The sequence below is a fragment of the Cynocephalus volans genome, chromosome 1 (genome assembly GCF_027409185.1).
Source record: "Cynocephalus volans isolate mCynVol1 chromosome 1, mCynVol1.pri, whole genome shotgun sequence".
Classification (NCBI taxonomy): Eukaryota; Metazoa; Chordata; class Mammalia; order Dermoptera; family Cynocephalidae; genus Cynocephalus; species Cynocephalus volans.
The window spans coordinates 81,276,879-81,292,195 of NC_084460.1; positions in this window are offsets into that span (position 1 = coordinate 81,276,879).

Sequence of the window (15,317 nt, forward strand, 5' to 3'; positions counted from 1 at the left end):
TACCTTTCATATTATGTTGAATGTCTGTAGCACATTTTTAAATGAGAAGGCTGTTTTAATCATAGATTATTTGGAAAATAGTCTGCCACATTTTCTGTTTTTCTGATTTCTTAGTCGGGTTAATTAAAATTAGTATTCTCTATTATTATTTACGTTACTTATAATTTTGTTTTTATTCCTTTTTTAAAAGCATGTATTACCTAATAATAATAACACTTGACACTATTTGAGTGTCAGGTCATCTCCTGAACACTTTATGTATATGAACTTGTTTAATCCTTACCACAGTGCTGTGAGGTAAATTATTATCTCCATTTTAAGGGTAAGGAAATTAAGGTACAAAGAAATTAAAACTTACCCTAAGTCACACACAGCCAGGATTTGAATCCAGACAGTCTGGCTTCATACTCTGGGCTCCTAATCACTTACTTTACAGCAATACTGATCTTTCATTATTAGTTATTAATGAAAACAGTTTTTTTCATTGATGGTGGTAGTAACATAACAAATAAAAATATCTGTCTTAATGGTAGAAAACATGATTTACCTTGAACTTTTACAAATAATTGTACTTATTGCCTCATTTTAGTGCATACTTCAGAGTGTTTTGACACTCTTACTCATATGAGTGATACCACTGTCTGGAGTTACAGAAGAGAGTTTTTGCTTTGCCTCTTATAGGTAGAACAAAAGAGATTCCCATTAATCTTCAGATAGGGACTCATTTAAGTAAGAAAAGAAGAGCTGAAAGAAAACTTTACAGACCATTTCATCACCCCCGTGTTTTAAATTTGTACTATATGTATAAAGCTCAGATGCACTTGCTGTAATTTCACAGATTATCCCAAATAACTTGATTTCCAAGCAGTTTATTAGATTATGTGGTTGATGCTGTTGAACCAGAATCATGATTTAGTGAAAGAAGTGTACTTTCCTAATCTTTATCAGGGTATAACTTGATAGGGGGTTAGCAAGACTGGGGTTTTTCTCTACAGGTGCATCACTGCCGGGTACTGATTCAAAAAGTATTCATCATAGTGAACAGGTTTGGGCACACCTTTATATATGAATAGTAAAAACACTTGGCTTTAGGTCTGATCCATGAAACAATAAAGGAATGGTATATTACATTCCCAATTGGTGGAAGTTACCTGTGGAATTTTAGTGTTCTAATTTAAAAGGAAAATAGTCCCTTGCATGCTCCATAGATATAAATTCCTTTAGCAAAGCCTAATGAGATTGATGATTATTTTGGAGGCCAGGAAAAAGCCATACTATATGGTGCTCAGTGAAGATACTTGTATTTTTAGTTTTTACCCGAGAGGTGTTCAGGCATATTATATAATGATGGGTCTAGGTAGATTCATGGCAGAAATAGCTAAGATGTTTAGAATTTATTTTTATTCCTGTAACAGCAAGAGCCTATACAGATATTTATCCTGCTTGAAAATACATGAATACTGTCACCTCTTAACATCTGTCCTTAAAATGATATCATTTATGTTACTAGTGGCAAACATAAAATAAGATCAGTATCCCTCTGAGAGCTCACTAAATAGAATGTACTTAAAATCTTTTAAAATAATATAAACAGGTTAATATAATGCCAGGATTTGTTACATAACACACTCACAAGGTGTATTTGAGGTTACAACTTTTAGCCTTAACCTGAGTGTCTAGACTGCTGTTACTGAGCATGGTGATCTGGAATCTGTCAGAAATAGGGAACCAGATTATTGGGCAAGGGCCAGAGTCTTGTATTTCTTTCTTAAAACTGGGACATGGGGATAGAAGGTTTAGGGTTTTTCCAAACAGATGGGGTAAGGAATATATGACTCATAAAAATGAAATAATAATTATGTAAATTAGTTATTATGTGGCTGGTAAGAAATAGGTATTGGCTACTTTCCCTGCCTGCTCTTTTCTCTGGAGTTCTAAAAGGTCATTGGTATCTCTTCTCCTCTTTCTTTTTTTTTTTTTTTTTTAAAGAGTTCAACCTGGTCATTGCTATCATCTGTATAATGGTCTTAGAGCAAGTCTTCTAGATGACTATCAACTGCCAGAAATTTTGAGAACTCCTTTGGAAGAACTTTGTTTACAAATAAAGGTAAATTAGGGAGATTTAAGAAACTAAATGAGGGTGATATTCTAATTTTCAGCATCTTTTGTAGAAGAAAGTACAGCTGACCCTTGAACAACATGGAGGTTTGAGGTGCCTACCCTCCTCGTGCTTGAAAATCTGTGTATAACTTTCCCTAAGTCAAGTAGTTACGTACTTAAGTAGTTGGCCCTGTGGAACCTGCTCATAACTCCATTTATGCAGGTTCCACATCCCACAAATACTATTTTTTTGATCCACAGATGCAGAACCTGTGTATAAGTGGACACATACAGTTCAAAACTGTGTTGTTCAAGGGTCAGCTATACTGTATTAATGTTTGGGGGAAAAAATTGCATCTGTACTGAACATATACAGATTTTTTTCTTGTTATTATTTCCTAAACAATACAATAACTATTTACATAGCATTTACGTTGTATTAGGTATTATAAGTAATCTAGAGATGATTTAAAGAATAGAGGAGGATGTGCACGGGTTATATACAAATACTCTGCTGTTTTATATCGGGAACTTGAGCATCTGCAGATTTGGTATCTACAGGAGGTCCGAGAACCAATCCCCACAGATACTGAGGAGTGAATGTATTATCATGCATTAATTTGTGTGTGTGTGTGTTTGTGTTAGTAAACTGTGTATTTACACTTTCCTTCAAATGTGTATTAAACAGTTTTTAATTTTGTTCTGCTCTGGAACCAGGCTACCTGTGTTCAAATTCCAACTCCTCCACTAGAAAGCTAGTTCTGTTTTATTGGGCAGATTTTTTATTTAAATTAACCTCATATAAAATTCTTAGAACAGTGCCTGGCACATAGTAAGTGTGCAGTAAATGTTAGATACTGTTATTACATCTTAAGATGTTATCCCTCGTTAGAAATACTGATCATTTTTTCAGCATCTTATATATTTTGATATAATTAGCCTTATTTTGAATAAAATTGGTAATTGACTTGTTTGCTGAGATTTTAACCAGCTACTTTTCTTATTAGAGTTACTGGCAGAAAGTAGAACTTTAAACATGTTTTTATACAATCACAAATGTAATTTTAATTCATCTTGGTAAAATAACTAACTTAAAAATCACATATAAGTTCGATGTTTTATTTGAGTGATTGACACAGGCAGGACTAAATTATGTCAGTATATATGTTTAATTATATTTGTCTCCCCCCCAGATTTTAAAACTAGGTGGAATTGCTTATTTTCTGAGTAGGTTAATGGATCCACCATCAAATGTGGCAGTGTTGCTCTCCATGAAACACCTGATGGAATTGGTAAATTTGTTGTTTTTTTTTTAATTTTAACTTAGAGTGTTAGAGCATGTAAGCCAACTAATTATAAATTCCAATCACTCCACTGTCCTTTAATTCCAAAGATAACCTCTATTGTGACTTCAGTGGTAATCTCTTGCTCATTTTTCTTGATGGTTATGCATCTCTATAAAGAGTTCAGTTTAAATTTGCCAATTTTATGAACTTTACATTAACTCATACAGGATGTGCAGGAACAGAGTTCTGGATTCTTTCATTTAACATTGTGAGATTCATCTGCATTGCTTCTCTCAGCCATAGTTCATTCATTTTCTTTTTTTTTTTTTTCTTTTTTTTTCTTTTTTTTGCCATATTTTATTGTATGACTACTGAAAAGACATTTTTGTTATTTCTAGTCTGGGGTTATCACATATAATGCTGGTATGAATATTCTTCAGAATTCAGTGTTGCCTGGTTCACATGTTCGAGTATGTCTCATGGGTGTATACTTAGTTGTGAATTCAGTGCATCATAAGATACGTATATGACCAAGTTTGGGAGATACCCCTAACAGTTTTCTAACGTTGTTGGAAACACTTCCACTTCCACCACTGCTAGATGACGGTTCTCATTGCTCTGTAGCTTCACTAACCGTTTGTATTATTGGTCTTTTATTCTAACCATGCCAGTAGGTATGTAGTAGTTTTAATTTGCATTTCATGACTATCATTGAATTTGTGAGCAGATTTCATATGTTTATTGCTCACTTGAATAGTCTCTTGTAAATTGTTGGTGCCTGTTTTTCTGTTAGGTTGTAGGAGATCATTATATACTTGTGTACTCTTCATCTGAGCTTTTTATCAGTTGTGTCTATGTTTTCAGCTTTTCTCTTTTTAATAGTGTCTTCATAAATATTCTTTATTGTAATGTAGTCAGATGTTTCAGTGTTAAAGGTTATTGGTTTTTGCCCTTTAATAAATGTACCTACTCTGGGCTTATGAAGACTTTTTTTAAAAAAAACTTTGTCTTTCACATTTAGCTATATAATCCATCTGCATATGATTTGTGTGTTTTTGGTAAGGCAGGAGTCATAGTTTTTACATATGCAGATCCAATTGACCAAACACCATTTATAGAAAAGTTCATTCTTTTTCTCTTTGTTTTGCATCCTTTGTTATAGGTTAGGTGTCTGTGGATTTGTGTGTCTGTTTCTGGCTTTGTTCTATTCTATTGGTGGTCTGTGTTTGTATCTTGAACCAGTGCCACACACTGCCTTAATTTCTCTAGCTTTGTAATAAATCTTGCTGTCTGGTAGAACCAATCACTCAAATGTCTTGGCCCTTCTTGGTGCTTTGTCTTTCATTCTTCTTCAAGAGTGTCTTGGCCTTTCTTGGTGCTTTGTATTTCCAAATAAATTTTAGAATCTTGGGATTTTGATTGAGCTTGCACTGAATCTGCAAATTAATTTGGAGAGAACTGACATCTTTAGAATTTTTTTTTTTTTTTTTTTTTTTTTTTTTTTTTGTCGTTTTTTCGTGACCGGCACTCAGCCAGTGAGTGCACCGGTCAGTCCTATATAGGACCCGAACCCGCGGCGGGAGGGTCGCCGCGCTCCCAGCGCAGCACTCTACCAGGTGCGCCACGGGCTCGGCCCCATCTTTAGAATATTTTAACATGATCTATTCCTCCATTTATTTAGGTATTTACCCTCTCTGTGTTTAAGAGTTTTCTATATAGGGGCTTTATGATCTTTTTTTAGGTTTATTTCTGGTTAGTGGCATTTTTGGATTCTGCTCTAACTTTTAAATGTTTCATTTTCTTATAAGTCTGATACATAGAAGTGCAATTGGATTTTGAATATTGACCTTGTATTCATTAATGCTGTAAAACCCACTTATTCTAATAACTATATGTAGATTTTTGTGCATATGCAGTCACATCTTTAAATAATTACAGTTTTATTTATTCCTTTCCAGTTTTCTAGGACCCCAGTACAATATTGAGCAGAAGTTGTATGATAGTGTCCATTCCAGTCTTGTTCTTGTTCTCAAAGGGAGATCTGTCAACAGGCTCATCACTGAGTATGATGTTTGTTGGATATTTTTTGCAAAAGCTCTTACAACATTAAGAAAGTATTCTTAGTTTACTAAAATTTTTATTATGCATGGGTAATCAATTTTATTAAACCCTTTTTCTGCTTCTGATGAAGATTATGATATGACTTGTTCAGTTTATTAATGTATTGAATTACATTGATGTTTCAAATGTTAAACCAATTTTCATGCCTCAAATAAACCTAACTTTCTAGGATTCAATTTACTTATGATTTGTTTTTTGTTTTTCATGTGTAAGTTTATTTAGTTTTTCTTTCTTCAAGTGTCCCTTTTATATTTAGGTATCAAGATTTTGCTAGGCTCAAAAGTTGGGTGTATTATGATTTTTTTTCTTTTTCTCTTCTGTGAAAGAGTTTTTATAAGACTGAGGGTAATTCCTTCAAAAATGTTTAATGGAAGTCTATGTCTGATGAGATGCTATAGATTCTGTTTTTTATTATTTTTTGTTTGTATCTTCTGGTATGTCTGGTTATTTTAATTGTGTATTGGAAAGTCTGTTTACACAATGCTTTGTAGATAAAAATGTGAAGCTTAGGATGATAACTTCCTCCAGGAAGATTTATGTTGCTTCTGCCAAGAAAATTGTCCCTAACCTCTAGGCTCACCTCCTTGGACATCTGTTCTTCCACAAACCCTAGACTTGTAATTCTTACATTAACTTCTCAGTGTCTTCAGTCTTTTCTAGCTGTCCTGTCCTTTGTGGGATGGTTGGACCAAGTTTCTTAGGGAATCCAAGCAGAAGTCACTCCCATTTTCCAGGGTTTTAGATATGTTCTTTATCTCTTGCCTTCTTGTCTCATGCCACCTAAATTGCTAGAATCTAGGGGCTATGCATTGCATATTCCAAATATATGATAGTGTCTCTTTTTTGTTTTTTGCTTTTCCACAATTCATACTTTATTGGGTGATTTTCTTTATTTGAAAGTTTGCTAGTTCGTTATTTCTTTTATTTCTCTCCTAACATTTACAGTAAAGCCAAGTTGTAGATAATTTCTTTTTTGTTTAAATAAGTTTCTAGCCTTTGCTGACCTCAGAATTTATGTTTTGATGAAGAAAACCAAAGCCGAACGGTATTAGGGTACTTGGGCTTAAGAGAGTGCGTAGTGGACTGTTACTTCTTTTAATTAAACAAAGATAGCTGTAAACATAATGCTTTACAATGTCTGTTTTAAATATAAAGTCTTTCTTTACAGAACGCTTTGGATAAACAAGAAGAATTGACACCTCTTGGAGTCCATTTAGCACGATTACCAGTTGAGCCACATATTGGGAAAATGATTCTTTTTGGAGCTCTGTTCTGTTGCTTAGACCCAGTTCTCACTATTGCTGCTAGTCTCAGCTTCAAAGATCCCTTTGTCATTCCATTGGTAAGAAAGAAATGAAGGCTAGGCATTTTTAGATGTAGAAAGTAGTTGTTGCTTAGATACATTTTTAATTAGCTTTTTATTGGAATGCTGTTCTCTATTATAGCATCTGAGCAATTTAAATTGCCTTTGTTACTTTTTTAAGGGAAAAGAAAAGATCGCAGATGCAAGAAGAAAGGAATTAGCAAAGGATACTAAAAGTGACCACTTGACAGCTGTCAATGCATTTGAGGTAAAAAAAAAAAAAAAAAAGTTCTGGATTGTGACAGATTATTCAAATGCGAAGCTGACAGTACAACAGGAACATATATAGCCTTTTAAAATCTTTATTACAGGTATCAGGAATAAATTGCTGAGAATATTAAAATTAGGTAAAGATTTGAAAAAAAATCGTAATTCTCTCAATTTTGTAATAGCTCATTACATTTGCCCTTTTAGGGAAAGAAGTGTGTTTTGATAATAATAGAACTAGTAAACAATTTTTATATTTAGTATTATTCCTTTATATTTTTGTCATATTGCCATTCCTGACAGTTTTTTTTCTATTCATTAATAAAGTACCTCTGTATTTAGAATTGACATTTTGATAGAGTGTAATAATCATGCACATAATTCAGATTGGGGAGACATTTTCTGTTCCCAAAAGCCTAGCTTATCCAAGGGTAAACATTTATCATCCATCTTTGCAAAATCTAATGTAATTGGTTTATAGAGGAGGTAACTTTTTAGTATAGCTCTAGTTTGTTTTGTACAGTGTATTTTGGGAAAGTTTATGTCTTTTCTTTTGAATTTATTTAGCCTGTCTTTCACTTTTTCCCATTTTCTTCTTTTTGTAGCTTAAAAAAACATTTGTGAAGGTAATTGATTAATACATTATGCATAGTATGCCATTTTGTGTGAAATACACAATGAATATATCACTATATAACTTATTTGTATAAAGGTCTGGTACTTTGTGGTTATCTCTTAACTAGGATTATGGGGAGGTTTTTTTTAGTTTGTAAATTTGAAAATTCTTTGAAGTTTTCACAAAGAAAAAGAAATATCAGTAGAAGACTAAATTATTATTAAAATAAAGATATAAACTAGTAAGTAATCTTTACTTTGAGCAGCAATATAGATTTATTTCTTTTTTTTATTTATTATTTATTTTATTTGTTATGAATATTCATGGGGTACAAAGCAAATTGTGACCACTCGTGCCTAAGGTGTGATGGCCAGATCCATACTGTCAGCATGCCCATTACCACAAATTGTGATTATACCCCAAGTCCCCCACCCAATTATCCTCCCAATTATCCCCGACCTCCCTCCCCATCCCCCTTTCCGCACTCCACTTTGTATGCCTAGGTATGTTCTCTTGCTCTGCAAGTGCAACGCACCACTGTGGTCTTTCTTTCCTTCCTTCTCGCTCCCTTAGCTCCCACTTACGAGTGAGTATATACAGTATTTATCCCTCTGTGCTTTGCTTATTTTACTCAACATAAATTTCTCCAAGTTCATCAATGTTGTTGCAAATGGGAGAATTTCATTCTTTTTTATAGCAAAGTAGTATTCCATGGTGTATATATACTACATTTTCTTTTTCCAGTCATCCATTGATGGACATATAGGTTGGTTCCATATCTTGGCTATTGTGAACAGAGCTGCGATGAACATGGGAGTGCCAGGCATCCCTTCAACATGATTTCCATTCCTTTGGGTATATACCCAGAAGTGGGATTGCTGGATTGTATGGAAGATCTGTCTGTAGTTGTTTTGAGAAACCTCCATACTGCTTTCCATAGTGGTTGTACTAATTTACAGTCTCACCAATAGCGTAGGGGAGCATTCCCTTCTCTCCACATCCGCACCAGCATTTGTTATTCTCTGTCTCTTTGATTACAGCCAGTCTAACTGAAGTGAGATGATATCTCAGTGTAGTTTTAATTTGCATTTCCCTGATGACTAGTGAAGTTGAGCATATTTTCATATCCCTGTTGGGCATTTGTATGTCTTCCTTTGAAAAATGTCTATTCAGTTCCTTTGCCCAATTTTTAATTGGGTTATTTGGTTTTTTACTGTGTAATTGCTTGAGTTGTATATTATGGATATTAATCCCTTGTTGGATATAGATTTCTTTATTTCTTTGTCGAGTAGGGCTGGGAAGAAGCTAGGCAACGTGGTTTCCGACATGAAAAGGACTATTGCTGGGAATATTTTCTTTCTTCAAACACACTGCAGGTAATGGTGAATATTATGTGGGAATTGTCATATATAAATTAAACTGATGAATATATGTTTCCATAGTATATAATTAGATATGTAGCAAAGTCAAATATATACAAATTGTGTATATTTGTATTGTATACAGAATAGTAGGGAGAATCTTTATTAAATCAACAAAACAAGTAAAGATGTATAATGTAATATAATAAACAAAAAACTAATGGCTGAGAAAAGAAACAAGGTTGCACAGCATAACAGCAAAGCACAGCAAGGCTCAGTTAATGTTCCTGTTCTCACCCTCTAGGTGCCATTTTGATGATTCAAACAGAATTGTTACCAATACATCTAAAATCTATTGAAAAATATCAATAGATTAACTTTTCTGATTTAGTGGACTGAAAATAATGTGTGGCAGGCATTTGTAAAACAGAAGAAAATAAGCAATAAATAGGGCATATGCACTTCAGACTCTACACTGAACTGGGGAAATGATCTCAGGCCAGTACAAATAGGAATAGCCTCACCTCCCGATACATACACTCCAGCTATGTGGCCTGAACCCTGGTACTGGACATTTAACAAATCTACAAAGCAGTAAACAAGTCAGGAATCTAGCATATCTTACCCAAAAGTGCCTAATCATTAGCAAAATGAGAAAAAGCGTTATGACAACTCTGAAAGACACTACAGCCTAAGAAAGAAAAAGAATGAAATATAGCATATTTCAACAGAAAATACCTTCCAATTGCTTCATAATATGGAATAGCTTAATAAGGATATAAGTCTAGTAAAACAAAGATAAGAAAATGAACCAATAGAATGAATGAAAAGAATGTTCATCTAAGAAAACAAATTGAAAACCAAAAGAAAATCACAAGGAACAAAATGGACACCCCTTAAAAACAAATTATTGCTGTAGAAGAAAAGCTTGACATAATCACAGGTCATGGATGCAGCTGAAAAAGAAATTAAAGCAGTAAGTAAAAAGCTTATAGACAGCAAGATGGGACTGATCCATCATGAGGATTTTTATTACATAAAAATCATATGTAATCGGATGCTGAAACAGGAAAAATGAAATGAATCAGAAGAATGAAAATGTGGCTGAATCTGGGTGTTGTTTGAAAATATCATGTTCAGTCAAGATACGAATTCAAATATAAAGACAAAGGACAGGCATTCAAGAAAGCACTCAAGAAATACTGTACCCACGAGCTCTTCTTGAAAAACTCATTGACATTGAAATGACTATTAAGAGATGAATCAGAGTGGAGACTTCACTGATGGTGTGCATTGAAATAACTTAAATATAAACTAATATAAAATAGTGTTGGGAATTATACGTACAGAATCAAATGTAAAGATTATTATCTTGAACAATATGAAGAAATGATAATAAAAACCAGGAGGTGGCTAGGAAAGTTAAGAAATTTAAGAAAAATTAAGTAGGGAAATCAAAGTCACACCTTTCATGAAGAGGATCTATACTGAAATATGATCAAATCTGTGTTTTATAATCTCTTAAGCTTAAAAAGGATTCTTTAGAAAATATTTTTTGAGACTTTGAAAATAAAAGATTTGTCTCGTCATTCACTTTACATCAATAATTTTAAGTGAGGTGACCTGTGTACATTTAGGAAATGTTGTCTAGTGCACAGCAGTTCTTTATCCCCATCTCTGCCATCACCTTGGAGTTGCTGTAATTTATGCTATTATGTAAGTTAAGCATTAATATGTGTGAAAGTGATTCATAAACTGTAAGAACTTATGCAAATATGGCATTGCTGATGCTTTACTTACCCTAAGGTATGACCCTTCTCAAGGGATATTTTCATTTTATTTGGAGACTAAGCCTTAAAGCTAAAGACTGCATTATAACAGTGGGAATTCACACATCAGTCCAACGAATCCAGGCAAGAGAACATAGGAAAGGTAGACAGTCTCCTCAGTGTCTCCCCAGAATAGATTAAGTAGGAAGAGTAAATCAACTTTATGCTCTCTCTATGTAGAAAAGCAACTCTGAACAGAGTTAACTGGAGCAATAAATGGGTCCAAAGAATTCTCCTCAAAAACAGGATGCTACACTTACCTTAGCCAAAAGGCCGAGAAGGGATTATGTGTGTCAGTGTAGGTTCATCAGTTGTAACAAATGTGCCACTCTCGTGGGAGATGTTGATAATAGGGGAGGCCATGCATGTGTGGGATGGGGATATATGGGAAATATTTGTACCTTCTGCTCAATTTTGCTGTGAACTTAAAACTGCTCTAAAAAATAAAGTCTATTTTTTTAAAAAAAGATGTGATAGTCTTTGGGCATCTCAGGCCCCTTGGGATCTCCACCGTCACACCCACAGGCACACAGGTGCAGGCACACCCACAACCTCAGTCACGGGATGCAGAGCCTGCTTGCCTCCCAGCATTGCTCTCTTACCAGACAACTGGGAAAGGATCATTCTCTTCTAGCTTTAGGATCAGAATCATTCACTATCAAAGTGCTCATATTTGACACACAGAACTGGAGGCCAGAGGGAGATGCAACTGAGCATGAATCCCATTGCTAGAGAGGGGCTACCCGGCTGAAATGCCTCCTGATTCCACCACACATCCACCACACTGCACCATGGTGGCATCTGGCATTTAGGCTGGGGCCTAGGGTGAATACAGGTTCAAGCATAATTAGCCATATAAGCTGCTTGAAGGTGAGGAGCTTCAGTAAGCGATGCCTGTTTGGATTTAGTGAGGCACCAGTTCCAGCAGATAGCAATGAAGATCTAATTCCTACACATGGGTGAGAAACCCAGTTTATGCTCTTCAGTAATTACATCAGTTTTTATTCTGATCTAACATAACTTTTTAAAAGTACCTACGTTCAGATACAAGAAGAAAAATAAGTCCTGGTCTTTTTCTTCTGAATGACATTTACTCTTTTTTTCCTATTTGTCTGAAAACAAAAGATCTGAAATCCAAGCTTATTAATTTATTTCACCTAAAATGTGTTCTGCCATTGCTCTGAGAAGGGAGCGGTGGAGGCTGCTGAGTAGGCTACTGACACCCACAAGACGCAATGCCCTGTCAGATAAAAACCAATGCATCTGCTCTGTCCAGGCAGGCACGTTGACAAACAGCTCTGCAACCATGTTTCAAAGATAATAGTTTTAACAAGACCTGCTTACTTCTGACTCTAAATCTGAAGACTTAAGAAAATCACGAGGGACCATATCAGCAATTCCCAGATCTGGCTGATGTTTTTCAAGCCCCTCTTCCAGATATCCTGGTTTACTAGACCAGGATAAATGCTGAGATATATGTATTTGTAAGCTCCCTAGGTGAATCTGATCAACCTGATGTTGGTTTGGGGTCTTGTGGTGGCCTTGGATGTCCCTTCCAATACCAAGGGCACTCATTACTATCAAAGACCATCAGGCACAGCAGAACCAGCTCCTGCTGGGTCACTCGTCTGCTAAGCTGGAGCCAGAGCTAAGAGTCCTGGGAGTTTTGAAAGCAGTCTATTTGGAAATAGGAACCTTTTATTCTGCATATGGACTTTGAAGTATATATTTTAAACATATATGTACACAATTGTTAGTAATAAATATCAATCAGAGGTGGTTTTAGGAGGATTAGGAAAGGCTAACAATGCCATTTCCAAAAAAGATCCACCATTTCAGTCTTTTAGACAGCAGCATATGTAGTGAATAGATTTTCGAGGAAACACATCAACAGACAATTATCAAACAGAAACCAACATGATGCATAATATGGCTAATCTGCTTTACTTGAAAGCAATTAGAACACTAAGCATTAGCATATATTTCATTTTCGTGGAATTAATTTAACTAAGAGCCAAACAAACAGGACAAAGCTCTATAACTTGGAAGTATTTATTAAAACTGTCAAGGGCAACACATACTTAAGGATGAAAGTAAACCACAGCTTACACCTTCTTGTCATACCCATATTTCCTTTGGATCTGTACTTGTCAGTTCAAAATTATTAACTTTGAATGAGTTATTTGTTTTGTTTTGATAAAAATTTCTGGGGCCTTTTTAGGGAGTGGGGTATTTATTTTAGAAAGAAAAATAACAGTGTCCTCCTACTGATTATTAGCAGATCTCTTTTTACATATGAATCCTTAAAGAACCTACTTCAGGAATATGATGTATTTGTACAGGTTTTAGGATAATGGTCTTCAGTGCTGATATTCCCCTTCCAATTTCTTCAGCCATCTCTGTCAGAACAATTCCTTTGATATTTGCTATATATTTCTGATTTGTGATAACTTACTTGTTTTTGTTTTATTTTGTTTTGGTTTTTTGTGGAGCATTTCCTAATAGACAATGTTCACAGGCTATGTCCCCTCCCAGATTAGACAGAAGGGACTGTTAGACACAGGGTCTGAGGTGATATTGATGCCCAGAGATCTAAAGCGTCATCCTGAACCTCCTCCTCCTTAGGGGACCATCATAGGGAGTAACAGATGGAGTCCATCGGGTCTGTGAACCCACCAAGTGAGCATTTACCAGGCTCCTGAATTTATAACTGAGATTAGGGTACCTAGTCAATTCTGTACTCAGTGGGTGTAATGACAACTGACTATGGGTCCTTGACCTGTGGAATAAAGGATACCATGGTAAGAGAGGCCAAATTAAAGTCTCTGGAACCATCCCCTCAAGTAAAAAAGCAATATCATATGCTAGGGGCAGAGGGATGGCAGAAATCAGTGCCACCCTTAAGGATCTAAAGGATTCAGAGGTGGTGGTCTCCATTGTATTTTCATTTAATTCTCCAATCTGGCCCCTGCAGAAACTAGATGGATTCTAGAATGGACTATTGAAAACTCAACTGGCTGTTGTATCAAATGTGGTATTTTTCTAGAGCATACTAACACAGCCTCAGGTAAAGGATATGTGGCCATTGATTTGTCAAATATGTTCTTTTTCATTCCAATCAGAAAAGAGGATCAGAAATAGTTTGCAGTCACATGAAACAGGCAGCATTATACATTTACATCTTTCCCAGAGCTATGTTAACTCTCCTGCCACTAGTTATAATATATTCCAAAGGTATCTGGACCATCTGTACATTCAACAGAGAACCTTGTTGGTTCATTACATAATGACATTATGTTAATTGTATGCTAATTGGACTGGATGAGTGAGAAGTCTGGCATGCTCCAGGCCTTGGTAAGATTCATGCACTAAGGAGAATAGAAGGTGAGATTTACATTTAAGGGTCTACATCAGTGAAAATTTAGGGGTCCAGTGGTGAGGGGCATGCCAGTAAATCCTCTCCACAGTAAAAGACAAATTGTTGCCTCTTTTACCTTCTATCCTGAAGTAGGGAGCTCAGGGCATTCAGATTCTGGAAGCAGCCTATTTCACACCTGGAAATATTGCTCTAGCCTCTATTCCAGGTGCGACAAAAGGCTGCTGAACTTGAGTGTGGCACTACCAGGAGCCCTGCCACTTGGACCTTATGAGCCAGAAGGCCCTACAGTGTTAGAGATATTGGCAGTGGAAGAAAATGCTGTATGGACCTTGATGGAGTTTGGATGTGTTGTCCCCTCCAAAACTCATGTGGAAATTTGATCTCCAATGTGGCAGTGTTGGAAACTGATTGAGTCATGGGGGCAGATCCCTCATGATTGGATTAATGCTCTCCCTGGGGTAGGGGGGATTAATGAGTGAGTTCTCGCTCTATTAGTTCCCGCGAGAGCTCGTTGCTTAAAAAGACCCTGGCACCTTCTCTCCTTCTCTCACTTCCTCTTGCCATGTGATCTGCTTGTACCTGCCGGCTGCCTGCCACTTTCCGCCATGAGTAGAAGCAGCCTGAGGCCCGTGCCAGATGCAGCTGTCCCAGAATGTAAGCCAAATAAAACTCTTTTCCTTATAAATTACCCAGTCTCAGGTATTTCTGTTATAGCAACACAAACGGACTAAAACAGACCCTGTGGTAAGCACCAACAGAGGATGACAACACACGCCCAGAAGTCTGGAGCATGGCCTTGCCATGTGCAGCAAAGAATTAAACACGTTTGAAAAACAACTCCTGCTTTGCTCTTGAGCTCCAGGAGAGAAGGAGCAACCATACTTCTCAGCATGAGCTTGGCTCAAAATCCTACAAAATCCTAATGTCAAGTGGCACAACAGCAATTCATCACAAGATGGAAATGACATATCTGGGATCAAAAATGGGTGAGACCAGAGAGCATGAGGAAGCTGCATGAGCAGGTGGCTCTGGACCCCTTTGTCAACCACCACACC